Source organism: Mauremys mutica, chromosome 13, assembly GCF_020497125.1.
Source record: "Mauremys mutica isolate MM-2020 ecotype Southern chromosome 13, ASM2049712v1, whole genome shotgun sequence".
Lineage (NCBI taxonomy): Eukaryota > Metazoa > Chordata > Testudines > Geoemydidae > Mauremys > Mauremys mutica.
The window spans coordinates 27354180-27369511 of record NC_059084.1 but is presented as its reverse complement, the minus strand read 5'-3'; the positions used below and the strand labels follow the sequence as shown (position 1 = coordinate 27369511).

At 47.1% G+C, this 15332-nt stretch overlaps 1 long non-coding RNA gene across 3 annotated transcripts; it reads left to right on the top strand.

Annotated features, from left to right (window-relative positions):
• The first annotated feature begins 284 nt into the window (after positions 1–284).
• On the top strand, positions 285–15050 carry LOC123347949. Of its 3 annotated transcripts, XR_006573127.1 has the most exons (4): positions 1913–2015; positions 9983–10149; positions 14299–14554; positions 14936–15050. It is a non-coding gene; the product is annotated as an uncharacterized LOC123347949 (long non-coding RNA). The 3 variants fall into 3 exon arrangements; XR_006573126.1 differs by lacking the exons at positions 1913–2015; positions 14936–15050 and adding an exon at positions 285–423 and having other exon boundaries at positions 14299–14581; XR_006573125.1 differs by lacking the exon at positions 14936–15050 and having other exon boundaries at positions 14299–14581.
• Positions 15051–15332: the final 282 nt, after the last annotated feature.

The window sequence follows — 15332 nt, the reverse complement described above, 5'->3', positions numbered from 1 at the left end:
AGTACCTGAGCTGGGAATTATACCTCCCAGCTGCAGTGTAGGCATCCTGTCAATCAAAGACCCAGCAGAAGCAGTTGGAATCACATGGGTTAATGATCATGCACTTCCGCACATCACAATAATCCTGGGTCTCAGGCCTATGCCCCACCCAGGTTCCAGCTCTCATTGGTCAGGACAGATCACGGCTTTTTTTTTATTGCTTCTCTGAATTGTCAGTCATATGTCCTCCATTATTACAACACTATCGCTAACTAGTCAAGACAGAACAGAGGCAGAACAGAGAGGTGAGCTCTGAGGTATAGGTTCTGCTTGGGATAGAATAAGGGACAAGAACAAGTGAGGTGAGTTATTCTTGTTTTTACTGGTCTGATCCCTGGCATGAAGGCACTTTTACTTAAAGATGAAGTAGTTTGAGTTTTAAAGGTAATGAGCAAGATTAAGGTTTGGGTTTTTTGAGTTTTAAGACTTTCTATTTCAAGTTGAGACATAGTGTAACCCTTCTGCCGGGCTGAGACGATAGCAGCAAGGGCCGGGTTCAATACATAGGGGTCCCTTCCCCACAACAAAATGCAAAACCAGCTCGAGCCCCCACCCAGTGACCTGGGAAAATCTTACACGTACCCCGGGCGCCTCGAAGAGGCAATACTTCCCCTCTCGCAAGCACAGAGTCTTGGTGTAGCAGAAAAGGTTTAATACATGACAAACAACAAGCATTAAATTGGGAAAATACCTCAGCTAGAGTTCATAGGTCAAACCATGAGCAAAGACCCACTCCAGCAAATTGGGCCATGTCCTTCTCTCGGGGCCCTTGAATCCAGCAACCCCCAAATCACCCACAGTCCCAAAAGTCCCACAATCCCAAAGTCTCAGTCCCGGGTCAGTGCAGCCCCAGAGCTCAAGTCTCTCTGCAAAGGTCCCCCTCCCCAGCCTGGGTAGAAAGGGGCACCTTACGTGGTTTCGGGGCCAACTGCCCTGCCTCTTCGTGGTGTTCTGCTTCCACTAGCCGTCCCCCGCAAACGCTCAGCTCCGTTGGCTCTGTGGGCTGCTCCGCTCTGCCAGCTGCTCTGGTCCACCAGCTGTCCTGTGATCTGCTCCGGCCGTCCTCGCGAGCTGCTTGGCTCCACTCACCCAGGGCTGCACAAACTGCTCCACTCCGCTCTGCCAGCTGCTCTGCTCCACGGTATTGCTTCAGGCTCCCCCACTCATAAGCAGTACTCAGTGCTCTCAGCTCAGCAAGTCCAGCTCTTCAGTGAGTTCAGCTCTTTAGTGATTCCAGCTCATAGTAGGGGAGCACCAGTGCCAGTGAGTTCAGCTCAGTAACCTGTATCTAGATTCTTAAGGGAATAAAAAATTAACTCTGACATTCCACAGTGGAGAGAGGCACAGGTGGAATTGGTGCATCTGGCTCACACAAGAAGCCTGTACCACCCAGTACAGATATCTGTCCCCAGCCTCTCTCCTTTCAATGGGTTTTGGAACCCATGTGCCCCATCTAGCAAGCGCTATCCAGCTGACAATGAAACCCCCCATCACAAGACAATTTTGTAGTTCCCCATTTACCCAATCAGGGTGACAACATTTCATTCCTCCTTCCCCAATAACAATGAAATTGGGGCTCCCACAGCTGTGAAAATAACCATCCCATGCTGCTTTGCGGTATGCTAAGTGGGGTGGGAGTGCCCATGCAAATAACTGAAATGCTAATACGAATACTTGAAAACTTCCACTCTGCACTCCCCATAATCTACCGCCAGATGTCAGGGTAGAGCTCATCCTGACTCTGCTTACAATAGCTTGTCTTTCTCAATTACTGTGAGACTTCCTTTAATTCACTAAGGTAATGCAGGTGGAACTTGCAGAATGGCAGCTGCCACTGCTGGACATGCCTCTTGGCCATGTCTCAAAGCTGCTTTCTCCAGTTAGAGAGAGGGTTTGAGCTGGAGGAGATGTCTGGGCTCTGGCTGGTGTCTGTTCAGCCTGTTCCTGCCAGGCAGATTTCCAGGCTTGAATGGCAGGTATGCCTTCCCTTTCACTAGGGGCTTCTTGCTGGCTGAGGAGGTTTGAAGTTAGGGTTCCGCTTAATGGCTTTTCTCTGCCAGTTGTACTAGGTGGACCTAGAGACACCATGGAAGCTGTGCTTGAAGCACCTGTAGGGCACCAGAGTATTCATGGAGATGCATTTCTCTAGGCATGACCTGGCTCCTTGCATGAAGATTCCTGCTTGGTTGGGCTCCAGGGGAGGGATCTTTGGCCTTCAGCCCCCTCTGACTTTGCTGCATCATCCCTGTCTGGGTGGGGCTTTTTTTTTTTTTTTTGATGGGCTCCTGTGACACCATGGCCTCAGCTGGAGCAGAGGTATCGCTGCCATTGACCATGCTCTGCATTTTGTGCTTCCAAGTGTAGTAAGTGGAGTAGGAGATTTCTGGGAACATTTGTTGGAAGTGCTGAAGAGGGATCACATTGCCCTCTTGGAAGCAAGACTTCTAGGGAGCAAGACTGCAGGACGTGTTTGGCTGCAAACCTGGTGGACTTAGTTACAAATTCTATTTAGCCTTTTATCTGTCTTGTCCTTGGATTAAAAGCTAGGTTCAGTTTGCAGTATTCAATAACAAAATAACTCTAAGGTGCTAGTTCTAGCTGTAAGTTTATCTTGGTTTCAAGTGCTAAATCCTCCTATAAGCAAGCCCTAGGGTGGAAAGAGAAAGAGGGGTGTGTGATATCTATCTACCTTCAGTGAGTGTGGGAGAGGGTGCTGAAACAACTGCTGATTGCCTGCCTGCTAACAGGAAGATACAGATTTCCTGGGTGTAAATTGCTTCCATACAGACTGTATCAGTCAGAACTCAGTGATGTCTGACATGAGTCCTAAATGCTGACTTATCCTTCAAGGAGCACAGCTCTTTCTAGGGAGGATTTGTGTTGACAGGCACAAGTAAATGTGCTCAGTTTTGTAGTTAAGTAAATGGGTGCTACATAGAGGCAATTGTACTTGGCTCTGGCATTGAGCCTGTGATTCCTTCCATCCTAAACCTTTTTACCAGGAGAGAGTGTATTTTGAAGGAGAAAAAACAAGGCGTGGGCTCACTGCTCTCCTTTTCCCCACACCTGTGCTGGTGCTCCTGGGGCTGGTGTCACAAAAGGACTTGGCCACTGAACTGCCTGACCCCCAAAATCAGGACCCTCTGAGATTCACAAAGCCCCTTCCAAGAACCCTGTAGGCGCCCTAAACTTATTCGGTACCTAAATGTTTGCAGTCAAAGTTCCTGAGCTTCTGCCTCTGAGCATGTGCACTGCAGCACCATGCCAGGTGTCCCAGTGCTGAGGCCCCGGAGCACTGCACAGACCAGGGAGGCTCGGTGTTCCTCTGCCCAGCTTGCCTGCAGGGCCCAAGCTGGTGGGTGAGCTCCGAGCAGGCTTATCAGGTCAGGCTCTTATACGTGAGCTTCTACAAAATTGGGAGGGGAGAGGAACCACCTACCTCATAATTGTAACATGGCGGTTTGTGCACTCCCCTGGGACGTGGGAAACCCCTAGTTCAAGTCCCCCTCCCTGCCCCTACCTCAGGGACCAGGGATTTGAACTAGGAAGTGCTATCTCTTGGTGAGCAACCTAATCACTTGCCATGAGGTGCTGTGATGAGGGCTTCCTCAGCCTCGCTGTTGGAGCTGTTCCACTGAGAATAAATAATGACTGAATCACTGGGCCAGAGAGGGTGAGCATGAGTTACTGTGTAGGCTGGTGGTCAGAGCACTCTGGATACTGGGTCTTCTGCCTCCCACCCCACTGCTCCAATGGTATTTTAAAGTTATTTATCCACAGTGGAACAGCTTCCTCAGGAAAGGCTGAGGGACCCTGGCCTCAAATATCCCATAGCTCTTTTGTGAGATTGCAGCTCCCTGTTCAAATCTTCTCCCCCTCAGGTGGCAGGGAGGCATAAACCAGCATGCTGGCACTTGTGACTTCCTTTCCGATATCTCTGACTCTTCCCCCAGTCTGGGCTTGCATAATGGAGCTCTTGGCTCCTAGAGGGCCATGAAATCCTGTTTGAGAGCACCAACAGTAGTGGCTCCTCACTCTCAGAACCGTGAAGCCTGCCTGGCCTGGGTTTCCTCTGTTCGGTCAGTGGCAGTGCTAGAACTTGCTGATGAGCTCAGACGTGAGGATAGAGCTGCTGCACTTCTCCATCTTGCCTTTTAGTTACGCTGGACTGCACAGTGCCTGTTAGAGATGGAAACGCTTACCAGTCCCCAAGAAAGCAGGGAACAGGAGCAACAGGTGCTTCCAGATGCATCGGTATAACTTGGGATGGCCATGTGATCCTAGTCCCTACCATGGCTGTTGTGTATTTGGTTGTCATGGGTTTTGTTACTATGGCAACTGAGTTAGACTATTAAGGGATAGCTCAGCCGGTTTCAACCGGCTGAGTGAGCTCTCTGTTTCTGTAAATAAAATGGAGGTTTTGGTTAGCTGTCTGCTCTCTGGCCTCAAGTGATTGCTTCCTACACTGGCTGCCCCTAGGACATAACACTGGCGACGAGGATGGGATTCCGGTGCTGCTCCAGTAACAGAAGGAAGTAGAAGTCAAGGTGAAGACCAAACAAAGAAAAAAAGCTGCTTGTTTGCACTGACTGTGAAAGTGAAACTAAAAATCATGGCTACTCTGACCAGGCCCCTGGAGCCTTTTGATGAGAATACAGAGCAGTGGCATGTGTATACTGAGCGTTTTGAGCTTTTTGGTATTGCAAATGACATTACAGAAGCGAAGAAGGTGCCAATATTCTTAACTGTTGTAGGGGCTAAAACCTACTCTCTGCTACGCAGCTTACTACACCCTGTTAAGCCTGAGACTAAATCTTACAGTGACATTGTTGGAAATCCTGGGGTCTCATTTCTCCCCAAAACCACTGGTAATTGTTGAAAGATATAGGTTCCACAAAAGAGACCAAAAGGAAGATGAAACAGTTGTACAATTTGTAGCCATTTTAAAAAAGCTAGCAGAACACTGTGAATTTAAAGAGATGTTAAATGATGCCTGCGTGACAGGTTAGTGTGTGTGGCCTCTGCAGTGAAGCTATACGGAAGCGCCTATTGACAGAGGCTCAGCTTACATTACAGAAGGCTGTTGATATTGCTGTCTCCATGGAACTGGCTACAAGGGAGGCACAATACATCGGTGCATCCCCTAGGGTGCAAAAAAGTGTCACAAGAACTGACCCACAAAACGGTGCAGAGTCAAGAATGTTACCGCTGTGGTAAGCTGGGTCACCAGGCATCAGAATGCTTGGTGTTAAGGACCTGGTGTGTCGACACTGTGGCAAAAAAGGGACACATTGAGTATGCCTGTAAACAAAAGAAAAAGAGGCCTGTGGTCTGGCCGACAAAAAGAGGAACCTTGCATACCCTAGAGCAGACCCAGGATGATCAAGGTGACACCTCCTCACAAGAGGAAGTGCCACTGCATGTTTTGTCTTTGGCAGCGGGCTCACATGAATACTGGGTAACCCCTTTATTGGAGGGCAAACCTATACGCATGGAACTAGACACCGGTGCAGCTGTCTCGCTGGTTCCTGAGACTGTGTATAAGGAAAAGCTACAGTATCTTCCGCTTAAGGCAACAAAAAAACTGTTCTGAAGACGTATTATACAGGTGAAGCTGTGCCCATGTTGGGCACTATTGATGTTAAGGTGGAGCTCAATGGACAGGCGGCTAAATTGCCACTGTTTGTGGTGAGAGGTGACTACCCAGCCTTAATGGGTAGGTCTTGGCTTGGGAGAAGATTCAGCTGAACTGGGCAGAAGTGCACCGGGATGACTAAAGAAGAAACCAGTCTAACCCCTATACTAAGGAAACATGCTGCTGTTTTTTGGAGATGATTTGGGAAGTATGAAGGGAATCACTGTGACATTGAACATTAAACCTGGCAGTCCACCAAAATATCTGAAAGCCGAACTGTGCCATTATGCCATCAAGGCCAAAAGTTGAAGCAGACCTGGAGCGCCTGGTCAACCAATGGAGTCCTAATACCAGTTACCCATAGCTCATGGGCCACTCCTATCGTTCCAATAGTGAAGAAAGATGGCTCTCTCCGGATTTGCGGTGATTTTAAAGTCACTGTCAACCCAGTGTTGTGTGCAGAGCAATACCCGCTTCCCCGCATCGATGACCTCTTCGCAGGCCTGGCTGGGGGACAAAAGTTCAGTAAGATTGATCTGAGTCAAGCATATTTACAGATGCACCATCGATGAAAAGTCCCAAGAGCTGTTGACTATTGTGACTCATAAGGGGCTTTATCGATACTGTCGCCTACCCTTCGGAATCACATCGGCTCCTGCCCTGTTCCAGAGGGCTATGGACCAGATCTTGTGTGGCTTGTCAGGAGTTCAGTGCTATCTGGATGATATCCTGGTCACTGGAAGAAAATGAAGAGGATCACTTAAAGAATTTGGAGGCTACCCTACAAAGACTGGAAGAGTATGGCCTACGAGTTCGCAAAGACAAGTGTGAATTCTTCAAGCCCTCTGTTGAATATTTGGGAACATCATCGATTCTGCAGGTCTTCATAAGGCCCCTGCAAAAGTTAAAGCTATTGTGGAGGCTCCCCCACCTCGAAAATGTAAGCCAGCTACGCTCATTTCTAGGGACTACTGAACTATTATGGAAAGTTCATCTCACAGTTAGCCACACTGCTAAAACCACTTCATGAGCTCCTTGGGCAGAACAAGGCCTGGATGTGGACTGAAGCCTGTGATGTTGCATTTAACAAAGCTAAGGATGCATTGTTAAATTCTGAAGTTCTAACACACTTTGATCCATCCTTACCCCTGCAATTGGCCTGCGATGCTTTCCCCTTATGGAGTGGGAGCGGTCGTGTCACACATTATGCCTTCGGGAGAAGAAAGACCTATTGCTTTTTGCTTCACGCACTCTAAGCAAAGCAGAAACTAACTACGCCCAAAATCGAACGTGAGGCATTAGGAATTGTTTTTGGAATTAGGAGTTTCATCAGTACCTGTTTGGGCGAAAGTTTACTCTTCTTACAGACCATCGACCTCTGACATCAATTTTTTGGACCCTACACAGGCATTCCCCCCATTAGCTGCTAGTCGTTATGCAACGTTGGGCATTGATACTTTCTGCACACACGTATGAAATCAAATATCGGAAATCCACTCTGCACGGGCAATGCAGATGGCTCTCAAGGTTGCCTTTACCGGTCAAATATCAAGATAGTGCCCAAAAGGAAATCTTCTACTTTGAACAGGTAGAGAATTACACCCATCACTGCCTACTCAGATAAAGAAGGCAACCCGCGTTTGACCCAGTATTATCCCAAGTTATGGACCTGGTGATGCATGGGAAAATCTTCGACAAACCTCTCCGGTCTCATCCCGACCTTGTTCCCCTACATGTCCAGGCGGACGGAGTTATCGGTCCAATCTGGTTGTTTGTTGTGGGGGAGGCGTGTCATTATTCCACCCCCTTGAGATCACAGGTGTTAGAACAGCTACATTCCGGTCACTGTGGAATAGTGCGCATGAAGGAAATTGCACGAAGCTATTTTTGGTGGCCTAGATTGGACAGTGCTATTGAAGAGAAGGCCAAAGCTTGTATGTCATGTCAGAGTGTAAGAAATGCCACCCCAGTGGGCACCCCTAAACCCATGGGACTGGCCTTGAAAACCCGTGGCAAACGTATTCACGTTGACTTTTGCTGGCCCCCTTGAAGGAAGCATGTTCTTGGTGGCAGTAGATGCCCATTGTAAATGGCCAGAAGTCTCTATAATGCAGTCCACTACTGCAGAGAGTACTATCCAAAAACTACGAGGACTCTTTAGTCATTTTGGTCTGCCAGAACAACTTGTGAGCGACAACGGACCGCAGTTCGTCTCTCAGGAGTTTCAAAATTTTATGAAGGCAAATGGGATACACCACATCACGTCAGCACCATATCATCCGTCCACCAACGGATTAGCTGAAAGATTTGTGCAGACAATGAAAAACGCTTTGAAATCAGCAAAGGGACAACACTCCATTCAAAAGCGTCTGGATACCTTCTTACTTTCCAATAGAAACACACCTCATGCTACAACCCAGTCTTCCCCAGCCTTTCTAATGATGGGACGACAGCTGCGCACTTGCTTTGATCTGCTGAAACCTTCTGAACCCAGACAAACTGTGCAACATCAGCAGCAATATCAAGTAATCAGACGGGGCACCAGAGCAAAAAGACCGAACCTTTAGCCCAGGGCAGCCAGTTTTGGCTCGGAATTTATACTTCCAGAGCTAAATGGGTCCCGGCCACAGTCATCACTCAAACAGGACCTGTTTCCTATACAGTCCGGACTGCAGAGAATCTTACCTGGCGGCGACATGTAGATCAGCTGTTGCCAGGTCATGCCAGTCTTCAGGACCCATCTGCAGTTGAGGGGTTTGATTTCACCCTCCTGGTGAGACACCGAATCATGAGTCACCTGTGTTCCTGACTGTTCTCCTCCATTACTGCCGGCAGCTGAGATACCCCTTTGCCCAGCACGAGCTGATACCAACCTCCTCACACCTATTCGTGCTGCGGACCCTGAGCCCCTAGTACTTTTGGGTGCAACAACACCAGAAGTTCGCCGTAATCCACCTAGAGACAGAAGGCCTCCTCATCGGCTGGATCTTTAGTTAGGGCGAACCCACGGTTATGGGGCAAAATAATCCCCAGGGTTTAGCCGGGAATGGAGGCAGTCTACCCTCCTTCTCTAGTCTAGTGTGTGTTTTATTTAGGGGATGTTCTTATTAGGGGGGGAGGAATATGTTGTGTATTTGGTTGTCATGGGTTTTGTTACTATGGCAACTGAGTTAGACTATTAAGGGATAGCTCAGCCAGTTTCAACCGGCTGAGTGAGCTCTCTGTTTCTGTAAATAAAATGGAGGTTTTGGTTAGCTGTCTGCTCTCTGGCCTCAAGTGATTGCTTCCTACACCGGCTGCCCCTAGGACATAACAATGGCTAGGTCAGATCCAGAGCTGCATTCGCTTTCCCACCCAAAGAAAGATGGTATCTTTGTGTACTGATCAAACCTGTACCGGTGAGAGCAGCATAGACATGAGTATAGCTAGAGTGTCTAGAAGACTGTTCAGAGTTAAGCCAGCAGCTATGTGCTATATATGAGGCATTGCTGCTACTTAAAGGTGATACTTCACTCCAGGTTTCCAGTCCCTCCTGTGTGTAGTCAATCACCTATACATGCAGCAGCAAGCTGGACTTCAATGCTGCAGCAGGCTCCCGAGCTTCTGGTGTGCCAGGCTGGAAACTCTCTGCAGCTGCTTTCTCTCATTAAAGGGCTATTTATTGTATCCATTTTCTTACTGAATTCAGTCAGTGCAGTAATCCCCCTGTTACTTTGTTTGAATTCAATTTATTTAATGCTGTCTCAACACTTTCAGTTACCCAAATCCCAGCAACACTTTGAGTATTGAAAGGTGTATAACTGCTCTATAGCAGTTACAGAATCTCAGGCTTTCCCTATATCTAGGCAGTGGGGCCCTAGATTCTGCTGGTCACCAATCTGAGACATCTAGGTCTGTGCAAATATATCTCAGAGCTATTGGCTTCCGGCTGTCTGCAACTGACAGGCATCGCTGTCATTGCCTTATGCTTGGCTCGTGTTGTGAGGACTTCCTTCCCAACCGGAAGTACTAAATGGTGAGTTTCTCTCTGAAAATGAGGTGTTCTGGAGCACAGGTCTGTACTAAGGGATGGCTTCTGCAACATGGTCTGAGGCCAGGGGGCTGGGCATATTATCCCACTTAGCTGTCTCCACAGGCAGCTGACGTGCTGCTTAGCTCTTGCAATTTGCAGCCTGACTCCTCCCCCAGAGCACGTTTGGGGGTAGAGGGAGGAGTCTCTTGATGGTATGAAGGAGAAGGCAGGTAGCTCTAGCTCCGTACTAAGTCTCTTGTCAGCCTGACTTATCCCTTTCCTTCTGGCACTCTTAGAAAGTGGTGAGCTGAGTCTTCCCTCGGTTGGCTCTACCTACAATGTGGTGTATGTGGCCTACTCTTCCACCAAAGAGGCACCCCTGCATCAGATCTGTGTGTGGTGTGGCAGAGAGGGGTGAAGGCCATGGCTGAAATGGCAGTCTGCTGATCACTTGAAGCTCAGAGTGAGTACGCTATGGAACGCTTAGTATCTCTGGTCACTGGCAGCGGTGTACATGGGCGTGGAGATACGAAAGCTTGATGTCAATTGCTTTGTCTCCTTCAGACCGGCCAATCCCAGTGCATTGCATGGGAGCAGACTAGTGTCACTTCGAGTATCCATGGGATATGCATGCTGCTGTCTGTGGTTCTTTCATTTCTGCTGAAACGGCAAGTCTTCTAAACATGGCCAACAGGAGGCTAGCACACAGGCCTCTAGTCACAGTCTGGCCCCACTGAGCCAAGGGGAATTTCTCCAGGGACTCCAGTGGGGCATGAATGCCACTGTTTTGAGTTTGCCTGGGTGTTGCTCTGAGTGCACAATGCTTAAAGCTCTGTATGGGGATTCTCTTTAGCTTGTCAATGCATTTTGACACCTTGGGACAAGCAATCAGGGTACTGAGCTGATGGATTTACAGAGATGGGAAGAGTACCATGCAACTGTCTGCTGCATCCCATATACTGCTAAGGTTCTAGCAGTCTGGGAGGGGTGTCCAACCTTTCTGGGGAGAGGCTGGTCTGGTGCTAGGTGCTTTCACAGGTTGGGGATGGAATAGCACACAAGCCTGTCTGTAAGGAGACACCCATGCTAGGCTGGCTCCATTAGACACGGAGGCAGCTGTTGAATTGAACTGAGATTTGATCCCCCTGTGATGGTTTCAGTCACATAACCCCTGCTTGGGACTGTCCCCCAACATGCTGACTTTACCTCTGTACCCATTTTCTCTGCCAGTTTGGGCCTCCAGAACCCTGCCTTGTTGAGCAGATATGTTAACTTGCTGCAACACAAACCCAGGGTCTGAACCACGCTCCCAAAGCTGCAGACTTAACTGAAAACAGCTCAGCAAGTATTCTTGTCTCCAGTACCCAGACACCCAGCTCCCAATGGGATCCAAACCCCAAATAAATCCATTTTACTCTGTATAAAGCTCAGGTGGTAACTTGAGGATTTCTCATGACTGGCAGCCCCCTTTGTTCTGTTCCACCCCCTTTTTCTATCTTTGGCACAAGGCGGGAATCCTTTATGTCTCTCTCAGGGTTCCCACCCCTCCTAAGTGGAAAAGCACCAGGTTTAAGATGGATTCCAGTATCATGTGACAAGTTCACATGTCCTGTGAGACTTCATTACCCATTCACTGGCACACAGGTATACAGGAAAGCTTACATGTAAACAGAGCCATCTACAGTCAATTGTCCTAGTCAGTGGGAGCCATCAAGGTTCTAAACCACCCTTAATGGCCCACACTTTGCATAATTACAATAGGACCTCAGAGTTATGCTATATATTCCTAGTTTCAGATATAAGAATGATACATTCATACAAATAGGATGAACACACTCAGTAATTATAAGCTTTGTAATGAGACCTCTGGCATAAAGCCTATTCCAGTTGCATCATATTTACACCTCATAACCCTATTTCTATAAAGCATATGGAGTGCAACATCACACCCCAGAGAAGGCCAGAACATGTTATAGAAGTATCTGGGTAGTGGATTGCTCTCTGCTCAAACCCAGGGAGTCTAGTGTGTTTCTGCTCACATTACAGCAGGACCTGCAAGTCTCAACCATCTTGAGAACATTTAAACTCCATATAGGGTGATAGGGGTAAATTATTTAAATGTGGCGTGCTCTGACTCAAGATTCATAATAAAGGCAATGAGTCTGAGCCACAGGATGTCTGAGGAGAGAGGGGCAAACTTGGAGGAAGCGTTAACTCTGTGTATCCTGACTGGCTTCATATATTATGTCCCTGATGCTGAGCTGCTTCTATAATTTAGGTCTACAGCTGGTGAGACTTTTGTCCCCCAGAAAAACTATTAATTGGGGAGGGGGAGGATTAGGGGCAGATCTGGGAATACTTTGCAGATGTGTCAATTTTGCTGAGTTCATGTCAAAATGTTTCACTTTGACCCTCTTGAAACAAAAGTTGTCTTGAACTGAAAAACATCTTTTTTTCAGTTCAACTTCTATCTTATTCATAGATTCTAGGGCTGGAAAGGACCTCGAGGTCAAGTCCAGTCCCCTGCCCTCATGGCAGGATCAAATACTGTCTAGACCATCCCTGATAGACATTTATCTAACCTACTCTTAAATATCTCCAGAGATGGAGATTCCACAACCTCCCTAGGCAGTTTATTCTAGTGTTTAACCACCCTGACAGTTAGGAACTCTTTCCTAATGTCCAACCTAAACCTCCCTTGCTGCAGTTTAAGACCATTGATTCTTGTTCTATCCTTAAAGGCTAAGACGAACAAGTTTTCTCCCTCTTCCTTATGACACCCTTTTAGATACCTGAAAACTGCTATCATGTCACCTGTCGTCTTTTTCCAAACTAAACAAACCCAATTCTTTCAGCCTTCCTTCATGTTCTCTAGACTTCAATCATTCTTGTTGCTCGTCTCTGGACCCTCCCCAATTTCTCCATCTTTCTTGAAATGCAGTGCCCAGAACTGGACACAATACTCCAGTTGAGGCCAACCAGCACAGAGTGGAAGAACGACTTCTTATGTCTTGCTCACAACACACCTGCTAATGCATCTCAGGATCATGTTTGCGGGTTTTTTGTTTTTTGTTTGGCAAAACCGCATCACACTGACTCATTTAGCTTGTGGTCCACTATAAGCCCTAGATCCCTTTCTGCCATACTCCTTCCTAGACAGTCACTTCCCATTCTGTATGTGTGAAACTGATTGTTCTTTCTAAGTGGAGCACTTTGCATTTGTCTTTATTAAACTTCATCCTGTTTACCTCAGACCATTTCTCCAATTTGTCCAGATCATTTTGAATTATGACCCTATCCTCCAAAGCAGTTGCAATCCCTCCCAGTTTGGTATCATCTGCAAACTTAATAAGCGTACTTTTTATGCCAGTATCTAAGTCGTTGATGAAGATATTGTACAGAGCTGGTTCCGAAACAGAGCTCTGTGGAACCCCACTCGTTATACCTTTCCAGAAGGATTGGGAACCATTAATAACTACTCTCTGAATACGGTTATCCAGCCAGTTATGCATCCACCTTATAGTAGCCCCATCTAAGTTGTATTTGCCTAGTTTATTGATAAGAATATCATGGGAGACCATATCAAATGCCTTACTAAAGTCTAGGTATAGCACATCCACTGCTTCTCCCTTATCCACAAGACTCATTATCCTATTAAAGAAAGCTATCAGATTGGTTTGACATGATTTGTTCTTTACAAATCCATGTTGGCTATTCCCTATTACCTTACCACCTTCCAAGTGTTTGCTGCTGATTTACTTGCTCCATTATCTTCCCTGGCACAGAAGCTAAACTAATTGGTCTGTAGTTTCCTGGGTTGTTTTTATTTCCCTTTTTATAGATGGGCACTATATTTGCCCTTTTCCAGGCTTCTGGAATCTCTCCTGTCTCCCATGATTTTTCCACAACAACCACTTAACAATTATCTTAACCACTAAACTCTCTAAAGCAAACCATTTCACTTTGGGTTGAGCAAAACGATTCATTTGACAACTTAACTTCTTGGAATTGCCAGCACACCAAAAATAGTTATTTGCACAGCTCTATCCGGGACTATTAGCTGAGGTGCTGGAAACCTTTCTAATTCAGAGATGGTGTCACCATCTAGGGTCTCTCTGTAGATGTAAAATGGGCAGGTGGTATCAGAACTTGCAACATGGAGTCAGGAAACTGAACTCAATACTTGCCTCTGCATTGTTCTATAGTTGCAGTAGCAAATGAGTATACACGTAAGGGACTAGATAAACTAGAGGAGAAGCTGCCAATTCTGCAACAACCAGCTGATAAGGTATGAATGTGCTTCATGTAGCTGCTGTGATTGGGGGGGTGGGGGTGGAGGGAGGCTGGTTCTGTTTAGGAGAGATGTTCCGCTACATCATGATTACTATTTCTCCCAGGCTGGCTATAATGAAAGCTACCTGTTAGTTTATTTGAGAACTTCTATTTCTTTGCTGACACTTGTGTCCAAGCCTTGATACAAAGGCTCTCTATATGCAACCTTCCCTCCATGCACTAAGGAATATAAAGCTACCTGCCATATGATCTGGTATCTAACTTGAGATACAACACAGTAGATGTCAGTTGATATGACATAACCTCTCCTCATTCCTAGGTTCTATCAGACACCGAAGAGCTGGTGGTGTCTTCCAAAGCAGCAGATGCCATGGTCAACAGACAGTTAGAGGTGGTAGATGTAACCAAGGAAGCTTTTCAGGACAGTGTGGAGGCTGCTAGATGAATGGTGACCAGTGGCATGAACACAGTCATGCATGCCAGAATGGGTCAGATGGTTGTGATGGGAGCACAAACCATGCTGGGGAAATCTGAAGAACTGGTGGATCATTATCTCCCCATCACAGATGAACTAGGTCAGAGGATACTTATACAACTTTAATAAAATGTGGATATGCCCTAGTTTCAAGGTGTAGTCTCCTTTTTATGTGGGATGGGTGTGGAAGGGAGAGCAATGTCAAGGGAAGAACTCATAACGGCAATCCAAAAGAACCTTAGCCTTCGGCTTCCACTTGAGCAGTGTCAGTCTACTCCTCTCAATCAGTCTTGTCAAAGGAAAGTCAATGGTTACACTTGGGTATAATGTAATTGGATTTCTTCACTTGCCACACTGGAGTTAAAGTTGTGTGTGTCTACTATTCCAGAGCACAGGCTCCAGGTGGAACGAGGGCTTATGCTCACAAATAGTGAGGGTCTGCTTGGCCAGGATGCTTAACCCTATTCTCCATCCCCATCAGCTAAACTGGCAACCTTTCTGGAGGGGACTGAAATGGCTTCTATGCAAGAGCAGCAGAAGCATTTTGTGCATCTGGGGTTTCTTTCCACTAAGCTCTGCTGGTGCACCTACTCTAGTCTGTGGACAAAGTGAGACAGGCCTGGCAGGGCATGCAGGAGTCCCTCTTGCAGCTTCGTCACACCATTGACCTGGTAGGTACAGCTAGACCACCTCCTAGTCTGGCCTCCTTCTTGGCTACCACGCACCATTACTGCTGCTGCTGCAGAGCCAACTTTAGTATGATAAACTCAATTCTGATGGGCCCCCTTTGCTCTTGCTACTTTTCAGTCTTCTCATTGTGCTGATGTTGGCTGCTTCATAACCTGTTGTCTCCATCTAGGCTTAGTCACTGACATAGA